This window comes from Chionomys nivalis, chromosome 9, assembly GCF_950005125.1.
Source record: "Chionomys nivalis chromosome 9, mChiNiv1.1, whole genome shotgun sequence".
Classification (NCBI taxonomy): Eukaryota; Metazoa; Chordata; class Mammalia; order Rodentia; family Cricetidae; genus Chionomys; species Chionomys nivalis.
The window spans coordinates 26,212,478-26,218,753 of NC_080094.1; positions in this window are offsets into that span (position 1 = coordinate 26,212,478).

Here is a 6,276-nt window from a genome sequence, read left to right on the forward strand (position 1 = left end):
GCCCCACTTAGACTTTATGCCTAGAAGTGTGACTGAAACCCCATGAACCACAAGGATGATTTCACCAAAGCAGGCACACTAGAAAACCTGCCATCTCCTTCCAAGGGCAATCCCTTTCCAGTTGCTCCTGTCTGTGCAGCCCTGTTGGCTGTCTCCCTGGGCTACTGCGTCCAGTAAGTAGCAGAATAAACAGAACAAACCTGTAGGCTAATCTCATTTTCTCCCCATAGTGACCCTAAAGAATTCCTTTCTCTTAGAGCCTAGTGAAAGCAGAGGCTCCTTTGCTGAGGCTTTGTGATGCATCTTTATGTGACCAGGAATAGTGCTAAGGACTGGAGAAGTGAGAAGAAGGAAGGATGTCTGTAACTGTGCTGCTTGTCCTCTTGGGGCTGACAAGAGAACAGGAACATGGGTCCGGCCAAGTGTGGTATTAAACTTCAGAAAGGAAAAGGACACCCAAGCTCTGGAAGCCTGTGTCCAGGCCTGCCCAATCTGTAGAATTCTCTGGATCCCTTGATGCCTCAGCTGACAGGCATTGGCAGTGCTCAACCCTGTGCTTTAGTGATGGAAGGAACCAGGCCAGGAGACACCAAATCAAGATACCCACAGCCAGCATTCAACCATGTGGCTCTTCAACATCTCGGCTCCTTGCGTTTCTTCCCCCAGATTAGGATTTACCCTTTTTACCTGTAAGCGGCAAGAAGCAACTGTAGCTTTTCTGGAGTATATCCTAGGAGGGCGTCCTGTGTGCCCAGCCCAAAAATGGGTAGGTAAACTGAGCTGACAGGACCGTGACCAGTCTCAGCAGGAGGCTGGGCCTCAGAGCCAAGCTAGCATGAGTAAGCTCCCTAGATCTTGAAGAGGGTCACATGGGTCAGGCGCTGACAAAAGTCAGGGAGTTAAGGTGCTGACCACCTTGAAGCTCTAGAACATCCTGTGGTCTGTGGGGGTAAAGACGACCATTCATTGTGTATCACCTCATCCTTGAGTGCCGGCAGATGGAATGTTCGGTTTTGGTTTTAGAATTGAATCATACCTGCTCAAGAGCTTGGGGTACTTTGCTCATTAAAGCATCCCTTCTTGTTCAAGGGAGCACTTGAAGGAACAGCTGGCTGAATTCTTAAGATAGGTTGGGAAAGGTAAATAACTTCAGCCCTGATTTGAGGAAAGGTAAAATGGAAACATTCTTCAATTAGGCTTTTTAATAACAAATATGAAAAATAAAAAAAGATAGATGTACCTTAGTTCTATTTTCTGGAAACAAACGTTATGGTGGTTCTGTAGAAAGGGCCGTTTTTATTGTTACTGTTTTTACCTGTGATCTTCCTTATAATATCCTTGAGGAACGCAGTATCACAGATGCGGGTGAGCTGTTGGTGCTTGTTTGGGTCTCTGTCACTTCTCTCCTTCCAACTGAGTTGCCGACAGCAGGAGTTGGAATATTTCAAGCATGCGTCCTATAGGGCCCCCAAATCAGCCTTCACAATAAACAGATAACACTTTGTAATCTGGTTTTTTATTAACAACTTTATTAAGAGAATTTACATACCCAGGAAATTCACCCTCTTAAAGTACACAACTCAGTGAGTTGTAGGGTATTCACAGTGCTGCATGTGCATCCACCCCCAGATCTAATTCCTCCAAAACAACAAAAACCAAAACCCACTATCCCCATCAGCAATCACTCTCATTTCCCTCCCCCAGCCCAGGCATCCCCCAGTCAGTTGTCTACAGTTTGCCTCTTCTGGACAGTTCTCATAAAGGAAGTCACTCACTATATGGCCTTTGTGTGTCCTACATCTTCCACACCTTGCTTTCACTGCTCATGCGATCATAGCAGCAACACTTGATCCTGTGACTGTACAGCCACAGTATGGCTGCATCACATCTGTCATTTAGCAGTTGTTGGATACTTGGATCGTTTGTCCCTTTCCTTGTTGAATGATGTTAACATTTGTGTACAACTTTTTTGTGTGGGCAGATGTTTTCAAGTCGTTGAATAAGTCTGGGATGGATTTGCAGGGTCCCATGGCAATGCTTTAACTTTTTGAGGAACTGCCAGTATTTTCCAAAACAGCCACACTCTTCTTACTTCACTAAACACTTGCTTGAGGCCAAACTAAGGGTGTCAAGTCATATCTTGTTTATATTCTTGTCCTGTATTTTGTATGCTTTAATGGAAAATTTTGAGCAAGACCATGCAGGGCAGAGACCAGAGCAGCTTGCTTTTGAGGAGGAGGACTTGTGGCTTTGATAATGGCCACCATGGGGTGGCTATGGCCACTCATGGAGTTGGGTTTGACTTTGGGGGTGTTCTGGGCTGGATGTGATGCACGATGGTCTTTTCTCTGGGGGAAATTCCTGAAACCTTTGGACATGTAATAAGATGCAGAGCATCATTCTCACTTGGTTTGAAATTTCAGAGCTCATCCAGTGGCTTACAAATAGAAGCAAGGTCTACTTCTAAATCCATTGTCTCTTGGTGCTAAATAGACCACTCATACTATTTCTAGGGTGCACGGCCCACATCCCACCTTCTCTTCTTGGCTTGCATTCTTTTCTATTCTTAGAGCTGGCTGAGTTTTGCATTACATTTATCTCCTTAGTCATGAGCTTCAGCCAACCTCCAGTCTAAGGCATGAGTCTCCTAAGACCCTGACCCCAGGAATGTATCAAGTACTAAATGGGGCTGCATTCCTGTGCTAGAGTTACCTCCTATTGACACACAGGTGAAGAACAGGTAACAAGTCTGTGCAACCTCCGTCTGGAACGTAGCTTTCTCATGATTTCTCTTGACATTGCTGACATTTTGTCATTGATCCATGGCTGTCACAGAGGAAAAACAAATACATGGATCCCTTCATATTCTCTCTCACCTGATCTTGTACGCTTGGGTGCAGTTCTAGTAAAGACAGGTTCCACCAGTAGGCATATTCCCAGCTTTACCTGTCAGTAATGTTTGCTCGCTGACCATTGTGCATCTCTAGATGCTCACGACAGGCACCCTAGCCACCAGGCCTAGGCCTTATTTGCCCTTGGAATGCTACATTCTCAATCACTTCACCTGGGCTTGACCCAGAATTTACTCCTGAGAACAGGTCAAAAGAAAGTGTGGCCAAGAGTGAGGGTATGGACAGTAAGAACCAGCAAGGCCCTGATCACTGCATGGATCCTAGAACGCATCAGTCAGTCCGAGCACCTCACTAAGGCAGTGCTTGTGGAAGTGAAAGGCCCATCTCCTACTCACAGTAAAGGACCTGGGTAACCACTGAACTGTGACAGTGGTTATGAGCTACGTAAAGCAAGTGCTGGGAAATTCACAGTGCAATGGTTTACAGGGACAACTGAATGGGACAGGCCAGTCTGGAAGTTCAGTGCAGTAAATACTCATTTAACCTAAGGGCCAGTTAGCTCTTCACCATGGTCTGAGAAGTAGGAACTGTAAGACAGCAGCTACCCAGATCTGCCTCAGAAAGTGAATGTCTTTCACTGTCGCCTTGTGCCCACTCAGCTCAGTTCCAAGTTCAAGGCTCAGTGGACTGAGTACACCTGGGTGTGATGACCTGCATCACCTCTCAGACTAGCAGCAAGAGGTCCAGGAATGCCCTTATGCTCGTCCCCATCTCAGCATTTGGGAAGGGGCATTGGCACAGGTCTGCTGAGCCTTTTGTGGTTGTGTCCTATGATGTAGATGGATACCACACTCTTGCTTGCCACAGCCTCCTGTCTCCTAAATGCTTGTTGTATGTCGACAGTACATCCTGGGCCCCAATCCACAGCTCTCAGGAAAGGCCTTCAAGTCCCTTGTTGGCAAGGGCCCGTTGAAACTTGTGAATCATGCAGGTTGGAGAACTGCAAAAGGAAGTCTTTCCACATAGCACCAACAGCAGTGCTCCCCGGAGTCTTGATAGAAATGAACACTCTCGGGGCCGCCTCAGACTTACTATATGTGAACTTGAATTTTAATTCTTTTTGTGTATACAGGTGTTTTGCGTACATGTATGTATGTACACTGGTTGCATGTCTGGTGCACACATGGGCCAAAAATGGCATCAGAACCCCTGGAATTGGAACTACTGACAGTTGTGAGCTGTCATGCGGGTGCTGCGAATTGAACCCAGGTCCTCCGGAAGAACAGCCACTGTTCTTAACCATTAAGCCATCTCTCTAGCCCCAGTGAACTTGCCTTTTGACAAGTTCCCCACATTCCATGTGTACACTGAGTTGGGTTGTTCAAGTGAACAGATAGCCCTTTACCTTCACCTGGATATCAGGAACAGAGAACTAAGTCAGCCAGTCTCGGTTGATGGCATACATGATTAATGCATTCATATTTACATTTTACGTGGTTGTACCCCTAATAGCCACTCCATTCCCTTAACCCTATGGCTCACTCAAGCATATTTCATAAATGTCTTTAAATATATGGGTGCCCTTGTGAGATAGCCACCCTGAGATCATTTATCATTTAGCCTCATTTCTAAAGCAGAGAGGGTTAGAAAGGTCTGGTGGGTTGACAGAAACCAAGTGTGAGAATGACTCCAGCCCTTCCTCATCTGTGCAATGGCTGTTGCACCTGCCTGCAGATTGCTGGGAAGTACCACAAAATGAGTCTTATTAAAAGGAGTGGAGGTCCAGTGGGTGTCGGCAGCTGTCATTACTAAAGGCATATGGGTAAGTGAGAATGGAGCTCAGACACAAAGGAGAGGAACTCTGGGCCAAACCAGTGAGGAGACAAGTGTTTACTGCCCATAGTATGCACAGCTTCTTATCCCAGACTGTACTTGCTACAACCCGAGATGAAGACTGGAGGCATTAGTCAAGGTACTGGGCACAGCCCTGAGGGGTGGCAGAACTAAACCAGCCTGGCTCTAAAACTCCTAAGTTCTTTTCAGTAGAACCAGATCTCACCTGGCCATGACCCACAGGCAAACCCCATCCCATGATCTGGGAAAGAGAAGCTATCTGAGAAAGGAGAAGTTCTGCGTAATCCCAGGGACGGATGTAGACTCTGAAAAACAGCCTGTTGGCTGGGCGTACATGTTCCTAAGCACCCAACAGCTACCTCACTAGCAGCACCCAGGTTAGAAGGGACATCTGATACCATGTGACACCACCTCCACTCTGCAGGAGATAGCCCCCGTTAAACCCCTCTGAGGGTGAGTTAAGGGCTCCTCTAGGCCCCAGAGCTGGGCTTGGGCTCTGTGCTGGATCTTTCCACTAGATCCCAGCTGCTGCTGCTCTCCTTGGCCCTCTGGGGTTGATAGGATGGAAGCTATTCTGCACTAAACAAAGGAAAAAGCCAATCAAAGGAAACAGCAGACCACAGAAATTTTGTCTTCACATCCAAGCTTTCCCTGCTCAGTGTGGACCAAAACAGTCACAGGGGTCCTTAGTAAAAAGAACACACTAGCTCTCCTTCCTCCTCACTCAGCTACCCTAGCCTGGTCTACAAGAGCTAGTTCCGGGACGGGCACCAAAGCTACAGAGAAACCCTGTCTCGAAAAACCAAAAAAAAAAAAAAAAAAAAAGGAATTACCATGACAATTCAGCACCCTGGTCAGCACCCAGCCCCCCTGGTCTGGAGGAAAACTCTACATTCAGCTTGGCTGCTCTCCAAGCCAGGATAGCCCATTTCTGGAGGTAGGCAGACATCTCTGAGAGGACAGGACCTGCCCTTCTTCCTGATCCCTGACACTATCATCCCTCCAAGCCTCCATAGGTCCCTCTGTCAGTTTTCGTCTCTTAAATGCTAAAACTAAAACTGAACATAGCAACTACTCAAACCTCTGCTGAAAGAATGACTAAGAATGCTTGAGTGGGTCAGAGCAGACACTCCCTTTAATCTTGAGTGGGTCAGAGCAGACACTCCCTTTAATCTTGAGTGGGTCAGAGCAGACACTCCCTTTAATCTTGCCACCACTGCCATGGCCAACTACTGTGTTCGTTGATATACCTGCAAAACTCTGGCATTTGGACTCCTGCCTTAATCTCTGATGGAAAGAATCAGGACTCCTGGGAGAGGATCAGCAATGGTGACACAGCTCACCCATGAGTAGCTTCAGTGATAGATGTGGATACACAAAGGAATCAAGTAGGGAAGAAGAGGAAAGAAGAGAAGACAGGTTTGGCTGAATGTCATTGGCCCTGGAGTCAATACTGACCCAGATGCCACACCTCCCAGGAAGAGGTTGGCATGGCAGCTGCCTTCTTTCCTTGTCCTTGTTCCCTTGGGCCAGAACTGATTAGTGAGTCTCCTTTTACTTGCTGCTTTTC